The 15015-nt window shown below is 40.2% G+C and overlaps 1 protein-coding gene across 2 annotated transcripts in view; it reads right to left on the bottom strand.

Moving 5' to 3' along the window:
* SLX4IP (SLX4 interacting protein) overlaps positions 1 to 10937 on the bottom strand; it is a 182079-nt gene extending 171142 nt beyond the window's left edge. The window contains exon 1 of one of the 2 annotated variants that reach the window (XM_047851847.1): positions 10562 to 10937. The gene's annotated coding sequence lies outside the window, so the exon portion shown is untranslated. Of the gene's footprint in view, positions 1 to 9029; positions 9198 to 10561 lie in introns of those variants that run through there. The other variant, XM_047851846.1, reaches the window with a different exon arrangement.
* Between the last annotated feature and the right edge of the window lie 4078 nt (positions 10938 to 15015).

The following is a 15015-nucleotide window of genomic DNA, read 5'->3' as shown; positions in this document are numbered from 1 at the left end:
AAATTAAAACTTCCCTACAGCCTGATGAAAATAGTTGCAATTCACAAATCCAACAACTCTTGTAACTAGAACATATAAAGAACTCTCAAAACTTACAAGTAAAAAAACACAATGTAGTCAGAAAATGGGCAAAAGACATGAGCAGATATCCCACCAAAGAGGATATACAGATGGCAAATAAGTACATGAAAAGATGTTCAACATCATCAACCATCAGAGAAATGCAAATAAAACCCCAATAAGGTATCACCATATACCTACCAAAATGCCAAATAAAATATCAACACCAAATGTTGATGAAGATACCGAGAAAATGTATCTCTCATACACTGCCAGTAGGACTGTAAAAGTGGTACAGCCACAATGGAGAAGAGATAGGTTTCTTATAATACTAAATATGCACTTACCATATGACTCAAAACCACTCCTAGGAATCTATCCCCAGAGAAATGAAACCTAGGCTCACATAAAAATCTGTATACAGAAGTTTAAAAGCTGTGGTTTAGTGTAAAATAAAAATACTAGGAAGATTAAAAAAAAATCTGTATACAAATGTTCACAGCAAACTTTATTCATAATAACCCAAAACTAGAAACAACCCAGATGTCCTTCAATGGGTGAATGGTTAAACAGACTGTGGTCCAGCTATACCATGAGATATTAGTCAGTAATAAAACAGAATGAACTGTTGATACAGGTAACAACTTGGATGGATCTCAGGGAATTATGCTGAGTGAAAAAAAAAGACAACCTGAAAAGGTTGTTTCATGTATGATTCCATTTATATAACATCCTTGAAATAACAAAATTATATAAAATAATATAGACATTTTGCTTCTATAAAAAAATTATAGAAGTGAAAAACAGATTAGAGGTTGCCAGGGATTAAGGATGTGGAAGGAGTATGTGGTTTTATATGAAGAGGTAGCAGGAAGGAGCCAATGGCAATGGAGTTCTGTACCTTGATTGTGGTGTTGGTTACATGAACAGATGTGATAAAATGGCACAAAACTAAATAAATACATGTAAAACTGCTTAAATGTAAGAACTCTGCATTGTACCAATGTCAATTCTCTGGCTTTAATCTTTGCCAGGGTACACAGGACCCCCCCCCCCCCAATCTTTTCTGCCTGTGAATCTATAATTATTTCAAAATAAAAAGCTTGCAAAAATTAAAACTTCCGTTCATCAAAATACACCATAAAGACATGGGGGGGTGACAAACTGGGACAAGATACAAGACACATAATCATCAAAAGACAACAATCCGAAATTAAACAATCCAACAGAAAAACAGGGAAAGGGACACTCAGAGCAAGGTGTCCCTGTCTTCCAGCCAAATCTGCAGGTCCAGCAAGGTAGTGGGAAACAGAGGTGAAAGAGTTTCCTGATCCCTTCTATTATTTATACCTTCACAATCACTGTGCGACAACCAATCATGACTCTTACCTCCTTTGGGGAGGTGGGAGGGGTGTGTCTCTCAGTATTCTTTCACAAAAGCTGAGAAGCATCAAGTCTAAATGCAAAAAGACCATTTACCAGGGAATCTGGGGAAAGCACACACTCTGCTCTTTTCTCTGACTGGAGGCAAAGAGCCCATCATCTGGGAAGAACAGATGACAGTCAAAGGCGGAGCCGTCTGCCTCCCACAAGAAGGAAAAATCACGACTTGGTGATGCCAGGAAGTCCCAGACCCCAAAGAGCTGGTTATCCTGAAGGTCGCCACAACCACAGCCTTTTAAAGTACCTCCTGTTTCCATCTTTATACTTCTCCATCCCCGAAGCCATCACTAGAGGTAACAGAGCAGAACTGTGTGCTGGCATCTCCCACACTGTCACAGGCCCTCTGCCCACCCCTCTATCCCACGGCTCAGGCAACTTCACAGCTTCAGTGGCCCCACACAGCCAACTCCATCATGTGTCCTTGAACATGCAGCTCCAGCCCTCCCCACCTTCACCCACACAGGCAGTCCTAGAGGAGTTATCCTCTGAAACCCAACTCAGACACCACCTGCTCCTTGGAGGCCTCCACAAATCTCCAGAATGAATCATTCTCTTCTCTGAGCCACATCTGCACCTTACACCACCATTACTCTCACACTTAGTTCAGCGAATTACACATAATTCTGATCCTCAGTCTGTCTCCTCTGCCTGACCAAAAGTGTCCTGAGGACAAGGTCCAACCCTGTCTTCCTTGATACCTGGTGCATGCAGGGCACAGGTATACATCAAAAGTGTGCTGACTTGAGCCTATTGATGTTACTAAATAAGGGCTACAGACTGTTAATTATTTTTGTAGATTTATACCTATTTATCTAATGCATCCTTACTGTCCCCAAGTCCCAAATCCCACATTAAGCCTTTTTAAAAGGAGGTGAAAGCACTATGGACCTATTTCAATACATAAATAAGACTTAAGTTGAATGTATCACCAGCCTCAGTTGAACACCTTGTAATACACATAAACTTGTAAAAAGAAGATCAAAATGTTTCCTCTTGAAAATAATGGGCAACATGGGGCGCCTGGGTGGCGCAGTCGGTTAAGCATCCGACTTCAGCCAGGTCACTATCTTGCGGTCCGGGAGTTCGAGCCCCACATCGGGCTCTGGGCTGATGGCTCAGAGCCTGGAGCCTGTTTCCGATTCTGTGTCTCCCTCTCTCTCTTCCCCTCCCCCGTTCATGCTCTGTCTCTCTCTGTCCCAAAAATAAATAAATGTTGAAAAAAAAAAATTAAAAAAAAAAAAAAAGAAAAGAATGGGCAACAGATCAGAGGTATTGTTGAAGTTTAGGCCATAAATGTGAGTTTTTCACTGCATAATTTTTTTTTTGTTTTTAAAATATTGACATTCTAACAAGCACTTGAATGGAAAAGATATTATCAGTCTCTGTATTCATTCAATTTTAAATCTGGAACATAGTGAGGTTTTTCTAGACTTGCTTTACTGATATTAAAAACTAAATGTGCGCATGCACACACACACACACACACACACACACACAAAGCAAGTATGCATCTTAAAAAAGTACTTTCCTAGGTCCTTAAAGTTGCCTTCAAGAGGGAGCAACAAATTCAGTGCCTACGGTTTAAAGCATAATGTTAAAAAGTCTTGCTATCAGAGCTTCCAGTTAAAGTCCAAGTTCAGTGGAATTTTTAATTTAATTTGCCTGATTTTAAGAACTTCAGGACAATATCCAACAAGATCAATTTTCTGAATATCTGAAAACAATTTACGTGAGTATGCCAAGAAGTTAATGTATATTATAAATCTTACAAATAACATCCTCTATTCTGCATTCTTGAGCCCACTTTCCCGGGCCTGAGAATAGGCATTCTTTTCAAAAGAAGAGACTTTGAAAGAGCATGACCCCTCCAAAAATATGTGTGCGTAAATGTCTTTCACAGAGAGGGAAAGATTCTAAGATCCTTAAGAAAATTTGGAGGGAATGGAAGTAGATTAAACATTATCACATGATTGTCCTGTCATTTAAATACAAAGCAGAGATAAACGCTAATAAAGAAAGCCAGTGACCTTCTAGATTATTCTGTGGGAAAATCCAAGGCATTCTGAAATTCACATTTGTCTTCCTTTCAGAATTGCTGGCCTGTGTCATAAACCAAAGCAACTACTCCAGATTAAGAAGACTAGAAATTAATTTTAGGTTTCTAATCTCTGGATTTCAAGTTTTATCAAGAAAATTATTATACTTCCTTTTTTCATCTTACCAAGATTTCACTAACTAGGGGAGCAGAAACAGAAAACAAAGGCCCTAGAACTCCTGAAGTTGGAATGCACACACACACACACACACACACACACACACACACACACAGCAAAAACCAGTATCAAGGAAAAATCACAAACTTTAACAAAATACCACGGAAAACTGACAAATGAACAAAGATGCTGCTGGTGACCACTCAGATAAAGCTTAAGGAGGCGACCTCAGTGTAAGAAAGAATCAGCTTTTCCTATTACTCAAATGGTCATTTTGAATTCCAAAATCAGCTTGTAAAAAAAGGAAAACAAAACGAAAACCCAGGGAAGCTCCAACAGTGAAAAGTGGATAATACAAGTGACAAAAACATAAGGGCTTTTTTTCTTTTTGTCTTTAAATGTAGGTCAGATATTGAAATCCTCTACCAAAAATAATTCCACAGAACAGTCCTACCTTTCAGTCACTCTACATCCTTAATCCAGATCCATGATCTGGGCCCCTCATATCCTGCTATGCCCATAGAAAATCCTCACTGGGCCCGGCATGGAATGCTTCATTAATAGGAAAGATCTAATTTTTATTTAATACTTTGTCAGAAAGACACAGGCACCTGTCCATGGAGGCAGACCTGGTCTTCAGGTTCTAGTAAAACAGACATGCAGTCAAATCCTGCCTCTTCAAGTGATCTCAGACAAGCTACTCAATTCTTCTGTCTCCCGTTTTCTTATCTATGAAGTGGGATAATAATGAGTATCTATCTCCAGGGTCCTATGAAGATTCCATAAGATCTGATATGTAGTATTTGGCAATTCCTTGCTCAGTCTCTGTTAACCATAATCATTATAAACATTGCAGGGCACAGACAGACAGGTCCTGATCAATCCACTTCATAGCCCAAGCCCCACTCTGATTACAACTGTTTTCCAGCACCTTCACAATACAAAATAACTTCCATAATCATTAACATAATTGTCTTAAAATCTAATATTTTTGACGTGAAAACTATAGAGATGGAGTACAGATCTTTAGTTGCTATTTGGAGGGAGAGTTACTACAAGGGAGTAGCAGGAGGGAATGTGGGGGTGTGGTGACGGAACTGTCCAGCAGTCTGACTGACACAGTGGTTATAAAACTCAGTGCACTGGTCAAAATTCATGAAAGTGTATACCAAAAAGAATGAATTTTACCATATGCAAATATAAAATATTTTTTTTCATTGCAAAACAAAAAATTCTAACTAGAGAAATAAAAATAGTGACACAAATGAAATTAAATGTCCGAGACATCATAACAGCAATATTCTATATATTATCTTATAACTAACCTAAGTCAAATCCAATTTTAGTTACCAGCTCTGATTTATTCAAGCACAAAATGTCAATATTAATCAGGAGTCACTGCTTGTCTATAACAGAAGCAAAGACTTTTTTTTAAATATTTATTTATTTATTTATTTTGAGACAGAGCACAAGCAGAGGGGGTACAGAAAGAAAGGGGGAGAGAGAGAATCCCAAGCAGGCTCCATGCTTAGTGCTGAGCCCACAAACCATGAGATCATGACCTGAGCCAAAATCAAGAGTCGGAGGCTTAACTGACTGAGCCACCGAGGCACCCCAGAAGCAGACTTTAGAAATGTACCTACACCAACACTAAATGAGTGGTATTCTCCATTTACATTTCTACTTTGTTGCCTAATGAGTAGGTTCTTAGTATGCACCCATTATCGTTTTCAATCTCCAAAAGATAATATACAAGTAGTAGGTTTTAAAGATTTAACACAGCTTAAAATGTTTAGGCATGTACACATCAAGAGATACAATAACTAAAAAGTCAATACATGCATTTTGTATTTTAAAAAAGCAAATTTTCACTCAGAAAACATTCATCCATAAACTACCAAACACAAAGGTAAAACCTCCCAATACATACACATTTACACATTTTACCAGTTACCTCCTGGTTTCAGTATACACAGAAGGCATGGCCACCAAATAATTAGACTTTTTTTTTTCCAATTCAAATAAGCTAGAGAGGAACAAAGCAATGTGAAAAGGAGTACTGTGAAAATAAAGACCTAAATGCCCTTCAACTGTTAAATGTGTAAACCAATTACGGTACATCTAGCAAGATACTACCTAGCAATTAAAAAGAAATGAATTATTGATACTTGCAACAAAGAAGACTCTAAATCATGAAAAGAAACCAGACACTGCCATAACTCCCACCAAAAAAGATCATGTACTATACGATTCCTTTTAGATAAACTACAAAATGCAAAGTTATCTATAGTAACAGAGAACGGATGAGTGGTTGCCTGAAAGAAAGTTACCAGAAGGATTATAAAACAGCAAAAGGAAATTCGGGGGAATGATGGATATATTCATTACCTTGACTATGGTGATGGTTTGACCAGTATATACATGTCAAGCGTATCAAACTATATACTTTATATATGTGCAGTTTACTGTATGACAATTACAAATATAACATGGTGATATTCCTCGTTCAGCCCTACACCAACACAAAAAAGTGATTATCACAATGAAACAAGTCATATAAATTTTTGGTTCCCCAGTGCATGTAAGACTGATATTTAAACTATACTATTCTATTAAGTGTGTCACAGCATTATACCTAAAAAAAACAATGTACATTAAAAACAATGTAAATTAAATAAGGCTTTATTACTAAAAAATGCTAATGATCACCTGAGCTTTCAGCAGTTGAAATCACTGATCACAAAGTACCATAACAAATATAATGAAAACGTTTGAAATATTTTGAGAATTATCAAAATGTGACATAAAGACATGAGGCAAACAAATGCTGTTAGAAAAATAGCACCAATAGCCTTGCACAGTGCAGGGTTGCACTGAACCTTCAATTTGTAAAAAACACAGTATCTGCAAAGCACATTAAAGATATGCCTATTTCTCAATAAGGCTGTTGAAAAAGAAAGAGATCATTAAAAAAAAAAATTCATATTCCTAGTACATTCTGTTTAGATCACCACCATCTCTTCCAAACAGGTGAATATCCGAAAGCCATGGAACTTTTTCCCTTAGTGATTTCCATGCATGAACAAAACCTTAATAACCTAAAGATTTAATAAATAACAACGGTTAATATCCACATAGCTGTGATCACGTGCCAGACATTGTTTTAAGCACTTTTCTGATACTAACTTATCTAACTCTCACTTCAACCCTAGTTTACAGATGAGAAGCCTGAAGCAGAATGTTATGTAATCTGCTCAAGGTCACACAGCTAGTAGCTGGTGGAAGAGCTAGGATTTGAACCCTGGGGTGTGACTCTGAAGGTCACTTTTAAGTTCATTTCCTTGCCCCCTATGCTCTACTGGCACACACAAGACACCATATGTGAAAATCAAAAGCAATACATATTGCACTTAAAGAATACTTCCATACACACACACAGAAGTATTTGCTACATTTTGAAAACTCCCAGGAGGCTAAATAAAAAACAACACATTGGAGCACCTGGGTAGCTCAGTCTGTTGAGCACTGACTCTTTTATTTTGGCTCAGGTCCTGATCGTGTCAGGGTGGCTCTGAGCTTGGAGCCTGCTTAAGATTCTTTAACCCTCTCCCTTCCTTATACGCTCTGATTAAAAAAAAAAAAAAAAAAAAAAAATTAAATAAATAAAAATATTTTTTTTAAACCTTCATTCTTTTCCCAATTAATAGGTGGAAAAAGGACAAGCCAGAAAGACTGGACAACTTGCTGAGCACACAGAATAAATGATAAGTTGACTGGTTCTTGAGAAGCTGGTTCACCACATTTCCAGTCCAATTCTCTCCAATGCCTTCAAAGTCCTAATTAATTTAAGTAAATCTATCTGGGAGACAAAAATCTAAATACAGCATGTGAAAAACATAAAAGTAATTTGCTGTTCTCTCAAACACCTTATTGGTTCCTAAATTCCATCCACAGGGTCTAATATTCTGCAGATAGTGGCCTACAGTCTTTTTTTTTTTTTTTTTTTAATGCTGTCCCCACCCCATCTTCCAAGTGATTTTCAGGAGCAGCTAGGATTGAGAATTCCTGAGACAAATGAGATTTAGATTTCTCATTGAAAAGACAGAAGAGAGCAAGATGCCACAAAAACTGGTCAAGCATGGCCCAGGGTTTTCCAAATCAATACTGAACTACTGAACACATGCAGGCTTTTGAATTCAACTTCTAATAAATTAAAAGTAAAAATATGCACAGAGGAAAAATGTGCACACAGGTGTTGCCATGGCAACAGTTACATAATATACCAGAATGACAAATTCTCAGCTTTTTAGAATGCTAAATTGGCATTCGGACATCAAACTGATAACTAAAAGCAAAGGAAAATATGTCACATATCCGATGCATGTAAAACACGGAATAAACTAACAATACATTGTGAACTGTTTAAGAACCACAGGTTTAAAAGAGTCTATAGTTGATGCCCCGAATTAATGCTCCTTGAACTTTAAGGTGCACTCTCTAGAAAAGATTCTGAGTCAGTGGGTCTTGGGATGGAGTCTGAAACTAACATTTCTGACAGGCTCCCAGGTGATGAGAGTCAGTATACTACACTTTGAGCAAGACCCTAAACCTTGAATATTGATCATCAAATTAGCCAACTGGTCTTCAAATATGGGGGTGTCTAGGTCCCAAGAAACAAGTGTCAATACAATTTACCCCTAGTATGGAAAAAACAAACAAACAAACGTGAGGATACTGAGAAAGAAGCCAGGGGATACTTGTTGTCAGTTTTGTGGCTTAAGAACCATAGAATATTGTGACTTGCTGCAACCTAGTAGCTGTCGAGGTCAGTTGGATTGTAAATTCCATGAGAGAGAGGGGTTGTTTGTTTGGTTTACCGCAGAATCTTGATGGTCTAGCACACATTAGGTACTCAATAAATCCAATGAATAAATGAACGGGCAGTATATACAAACACAATCCGTATTTATGTCACAACCTAAAAATGTCTGAAACTGTATTTGTATAAATCGTGGTCGGCAGCCATAGTTTGATACAGATACCTGGCCCATTCACTGATTTTGTCCTAAAGAAAAAACCAAAAAATTACCCAGATTAATACTTTCACTTTCAAGCCCAGGTTTCTTGCACCCTCTGTTAACAACTCTTTAGCACTTTGAAAACAACGAGAAAAAGGTGGAAGCACAGGAAAAAGAATTCAGAAAAGGCTCAAAAATCAAAGAAAAAAAAAAAACAGAGGGGGAGAGGAGATGGGCAAATAGTTCAGTGCAAGTGAAGGACCATCTCAGGTTGTCAGGAGTTCCATGTTCTTACCTATGATGGTGGCAGGGTTTGGGTTCGGGCTTTTATTAGTTTTGTTACTGTCCAGGGTCACTGGTGGAGTAGTACTTGGCTGAGCAAACTTAGACTACACAGGCAGCAGGCTCTGAAGCCCACCTTCAGGTGCTTTGGGGATTCAACCTTCGGCCTTACTTCCCCTTTCCCAGGGTCTCCCCGCGCGTTGGGGGGTGGGGGTGGGGAGGGGAAGCTGCCGCTGCCCAAACACAAGATGATTTGGGCAGCCTCACTGTCGCCTTGAAGCCATAACCAGGAGTTAAGATGGCTGCGAAACACTGGGTGAGGGGCCTGAATAGCGCGAAGGATCTGCCCGAAAGAAAAATGGCCACCGTTCATTTCTCAAGGACAGCCCAAAACAAAAATGGCGACCAAGGCTGGCTATTCAGAGACTAGGAACGCAGTGAGTATGATTGGCAGGTAACGAATCTCCATTACCCATAATGCTAGACAGCAGAGGTAATCGAGAGAAAAAGAATACCGAACTTTTTTGTGGTACAGAGCTTCTTGATACCGGAAAGTTACTAACACAAGAATTACATTATAAAAACGGTTGGAAAGTAAAGGTGGCTTTCACAATACCAGATAAACTCTAAAATAGCGATTAACATAATTCCCTCCATAATTATTTTGAATGCTACAAGAGAATTAAAGTTTTGTCCTCCAACTAAGAAACAGGATGGGGAGAGAGCGGCAAAATTATCCACTTTGAGGACAGCAAGTGTTGGCGGACCCCTAATCTCCCCGTAGACCTCCCCCTACAAAGAGCTGAGGGCAAAAGCTTTGTGATGTGGCCCCCTCGCACTGCGCATGTCCACTTTCCAGTGTGATGCGGGGAAGTGGTGGTAGTCCAATCCTTTTCTCCTCGTTTTGAAGGCACACGTAAAAAGGCGGCGAGGAACCGGCGCTGAAAACGAACCGCGCCTTGTGATTGGTCAAGTCTGGGAGGACGGAAGACTACCGCGAACTATTGACTACTGTGTGATACATTCAATAAATGTCTCCTAAACGCGGGCCATGAGGCAGATACTGTGCCCTAACAAGCCCATTTGATGCTAAATTCTTTGGTTTCAACACATTTGCTGAGACTGATGCTAAATAAGCTCCGCCCCCTGGCCCTTTTCGGTCTGGGCCAAAAGCTTTCAGGGCTGAGACCCTCGCTAAAACCCGGAGAAGCGGATTTTGAGCAGCGCACGCGCCAACCACAGAACTACGCATGCTCCGTCTCCAAGCCCCGAGCGCAGGTTGCCGGGACAGGCTGCGGCGGCTCCGTGCGGCTCGGCCTCTGGGGCCAGCTGGTGGCGGTGGCCTAGAGAGGCTCAGCGGCTGGTGGGCAGGTGAGAGCTCTGGAACCTCAGGTGGAAAAACCTGCTTTCTACCTGGCCGAAGAGAGGGGAGGTGGGCTTGTTGGTGCCCCTTGGCCCCTCTCAGAAAGGTCACTCGTGTCTTCACTGAAGGATATTTGGGGGCGGGGACAAGGAGGCCGGCTCCTTATAAAATTAAAGACCTACCCTTAAAATAGCCATGGGCAGTAAATACTTGCAGCTGGAGGGAATGTGAATGGCGGTAGGGCGGCTAAGAATTCCAGGTGTAGACCCTCTTCCTCTCGCATCTGCGCGGCCACGCCGTGGAGTAGATGGAAAAGGTGTTCCAGTGAAAGCACCGATTGCACCTGCGCTGCCACCTTCTAGCTGAAATCTGTGTGACTTGTTGGTCACTCCTTCTCAGGGAGAGAGCATACTATGCCTGTGTCTATGTGGGAGGTGACGGCCACCCTCTGACGTGGAACTGGAAGTCAGAACTGTTGGACAGCAGGGTTAGTACCAACTGCGTGAAAGCAGAAGCAGGACTCACAGGACTTTTGACATTAGGGCGACGGAATCCTTTTGAGATGAAGACGTCCTGCATCATGTTTATCTTCTCCAATAGGACCGTGCCCAAATACTGTAACTGTCTCAGAGGTTCTCAATTCTGGCAGTTTAGTCATTCATTAACTTCCTCCATATATTTATATATCCACATATGTTGTATACGTATATATATAATTGTGTGTATGTACACACACACACACACACACACACACACACACACACACACACTGAGTTAGCAGATTCGTCAGTGACCAAGACAGACATAGTCCCTGACCACATACAGCTTATATTCTAGTGATAGGAGAGGGAACAATAAACAAGTACGCTAACAGTGAACAAAGTGTTTCCAGATTATTCTAGGTGGGTTCCCAGGGAAGGAGATTTGTGGGCAGGACATTTATTAGGAAGGATTTTCTGGATCTTACCAAGGAAGAAAGGAAGCAGGAATGGGTGGATAGAAAAAGTTAAGCTGCAGTTCAGTCCCAAGGGAACTCTAGGTGATGGTTTGGCCCTTCAGAGGTGTCCCAAGTTGGAGGGAAGAGCCAAGTCTATACCTGGGTGGTCATTGGATGCCTATTGCCCTGGAAAGAAGGCCTGACTTCCCTTCTCTTCAGCCAAGTGTGTCCTGTAAAGGGGCTGACAACTGAGATCTGTCTCAGCAATCTGGAGAGCTGGGGAAATAAGCCTTTCATTCTTAAAGGGGATCGAGGTGGCACATCACAGCATTCACCACAATGGGAGGGCTTCAGAAGTAATGGTGGGATGTGCTAGAGAATAATGATGGTGGGAGAGGGAAGAAACTTTAGGCTGAGTGCTCAGAGAAGGACTCTGAGTAGGTGACATCTGAACTAAGCACAAGAATGAAACCCTGTGTAGGACAAAAGGAGGAAGACGCTCCACTTCCTGTTATGCGCTGAGAATATAACCGAGAAAAAACAATGGCTGCTACCTCCTGCTGCAGTGGGTGGCTGTTACTGGTTTTCATAGATATTGACTCCCTGCTACTACCAAAGATGGAGTATGTAAAAATAGATGGAAGATAGGGGAGAAACTGAGAAGTCTGGAAGTTTTGAGAAAATAGTCAACTTGGTACAGACTTTTAATCTCTACAGTTTGGGTTGTTTTGTTGTTGTTGTTGTTTTTGCTCGAATACAGCATTTAATCATGTTTTATTTGGATTGTACCTTTCTCTTCTCAGGCTTATATTCTCTTTTGAGAACAGGAAACATGCCTTATTCAGTTTGGTAGTTACCATCACACTCACACCATCCCCCACCCAGCCTAGTGTCCTGCTAGCACCTAACAGACACTAAGTAAACATTCAAATAAAATTAATCTCACACATATTTGAAGTGAAAATTGATAAGCCCTAAGTGATATAAACACTGTTTGGAGATATGTCTTTATAATATTTCTCAGTTTTATAAATTATAACCAAGTATTTTAGTTGAAATATTAGGTGATAATAAACAACTGCTTTGGTCAAGCAGGAATCTCCAGAGGTGCCTTTTTCTGTTAATTTGTATTAAAGATAATATACTTCCACTAATAATAGTTGCCATGTATTGAACTCTTCCCACATGCTAGACCCTTTAGTAAGCAATAAATAAATATAAATATGTAGTGGTCTTCATAATATAGCTGATATTACAGATTATTAAATTGAGGCAGGAGAGAAGTGACTTGCCCAAGATGATAACTAATTTGTGGTAGTGAGAATTGGATTCCCATCATTACTTAATACCTTTGCTCTTAAGTAACCAACAACATTTCTGAAAATATAGTCCACTAGGACTCTTAATATTTAACCCCTCAGGACTCTAATATTTAACAGCAACTCTGTTAGCTGTTATCAGAGAAACAAATAAATTATTCACCCTATTTTTTGCTGCTTTGCTGTGTTTGAATTTTCCTGTTTCCTTCAAAATTTGCTTTCCTGGCTCTCACTGTAGGAGTTTGCTACCTTTCCTATAACATCCTGGAATCTGATTATCGATCCACCCCTGTCTAATCAAAATGGCCCCAAAGATCTCAGAACCTCTTTCATGAGAATCAGGGTATCTTTATTCACCTCCAGACTAACTCAAACTGCCCAGAGAAGCAGGCCTCCTTTATGGGGGCCACATCCCTTAGTCTGGGCAGTCATTCCAGTCCTCTTCTGTTCTTACTACACTCGAGGTTGGCTCTATTCCTTTTGAAATAATCAAAATAAGAGTAATAGCCAATAATCACTGAGTCCAGACTAAGTGCCAGGTATTGTGCTAACTTCACAACAAGTTTGTGATGTGGAAGTCATTACACTCATTTTACAGATGATGGAACTGAGGCTTAGTGAGGTTAGTGACTCATCCAAGGTCACAGCTAGTGGTAAAGTGCAGGGGTGGAGACGGAAAGCTCAGGCAGTAGGATTCCACAGTTCATCCCCTTGATCACACTATAAGACAGTGCATTCTTACGAAAATGATTGATTGTGCTTTACCTTCTGAAAACTGGTAGACAGGAACTAGATCCTGGTGGGCTTCTTATGCTGTACTAAGAAATTTAGATTTCACCTTCTAACAAAAATATCACTAAAGGCTTCTAAGCAAAGCATAACAACCAGATGTGGGGATTTTGCAAGATGGCTGTTAAGTGTGTGGAGTATATATAGTGAAGAGTAAAGTAGAACAGTGATTCTCAGACTTTAACTTCAAAATTTAACGTACTCTCCAGAATATGTTAAAACACAGATTACTGGACCCCACCCTAGAGTTTCTGATTTGGTAAGTCAGAGGAGGCCACAGAATTTGCATTTCTCAAAAGTTCCCAGGTGGTGCTAATGCTATTGGTGAGGGGGACCACATTTTGAGAGCCACTGGATTATAAGCAAGGATGTCATATGAAGTAATGAGGGTCAGGACTATGGCTGTGGGAAGAGGTTATATATAAGAGTTTCATGTCAAATGGCAAGGCTGGGTGACTGATAGGATGAGGAATATAAGGAAAAGGGTAGAGACAACTATATCCAGAATTGAATGGCTTAGCAGGAAATGTTTTATGTTTTGGGGTTTTTTTTTTTTTTTTTTTTTTTTTTTTTGCCAAAACAGGAAATAAGGTTGAACAGCAGTTTGGAAATGAAAGAGGATTCATATTTATATGAGATGAGTTGAGACTGCTTGTGGGTTCAGGTAAAGGTGAAGAGTAGCAGTTGGCTATGTGGGTGTAAGCTGGAGATGAAAGTGCAGTAGTCGTTAGTGGATGCATTATAATAGAAGCTTTGGATGTGAATGAGACCACCTAGGAAAGGAACAGGGGGGAAAGACAACCAAGGACAAATCTCTGATAAAGTTGAAAGGGGGATGGAAACCCGAGGGGCCGTTAAAGGAGACTGAGAAGGAACAGACTGGAGTCCCAGGTACTTAAGGGAGTTTCTGGAGCACATCAAAATGCTTCAGAGATCAAGTAAGGGGAGAGACTGGTGATCTTTACAGTCAGAGCAGTTTCCATGGAGAGTGGAACAAAAGCACGTTACTTGAGTTTGAAAATGGAAGTGGGAAGTGACTCTAGGAGAAGATTCATTATTTGAAAGGAATCAGATTGTGTAGTAGCTAGAAGGGAGACTAGTAAAGAGCAGTTGCTTTAGGAATTTGTTTTCGTTCTTTTCAATGGGGAAGAATAGGTTTTGCAGAGGAGGAAGACCCCATTATAAGTGGGAGGTGGGAGATGTAAGAGAGGTAGTGGAGTTAGAACCCTGAAGAGATGCAGGGAAAAAGGTTAAGATGAGAGCTAAGATGGGTGGGTCTGTTTTTATATGTGGGACAGGAAGTTGAAGGTGCTGATATGCAATAACTACAGTTTCTTCTGACCAGTAGGTTAGCTGCAGAAACAAAGGTGAAGAGTAAAATAGAGCTCTTAAAAATGATGAAGATAGGGGAGCCTGGGAGGCTCAGTTGGTTAAGTGTCCAACTTCAGCTCAGGTCATGATCTCATGGTTTGTGGGTTTGAGCCCCACATTGGGTTCTGCACTGCAGTGGAGCTTGCTTGGGATTCTCTCTCTTTCTCTCTCTGTCTCTCAAAATAAATAAACTTTCAAAAAAATTTTTTTAAATAAGAAA

This window comes from Prionailurus viverrinus, chromosome A3 (genome assembly GCF_022837055.1).
Source record: "Prionailurus viverrinus isolate Anna chromosome A3, UM_Priviv_1.0, whole genome shotgun sequence".
NCBI classification, from domain to species: Eukaryota; Metazoa; Chordata; class Mammalia; order Carnivora; family Felidae; genus Prionailurus; species Prionailurus viverrinus.
This window is presented reverse-complemented; position numbering and strand designations above follow the sequence as displayed.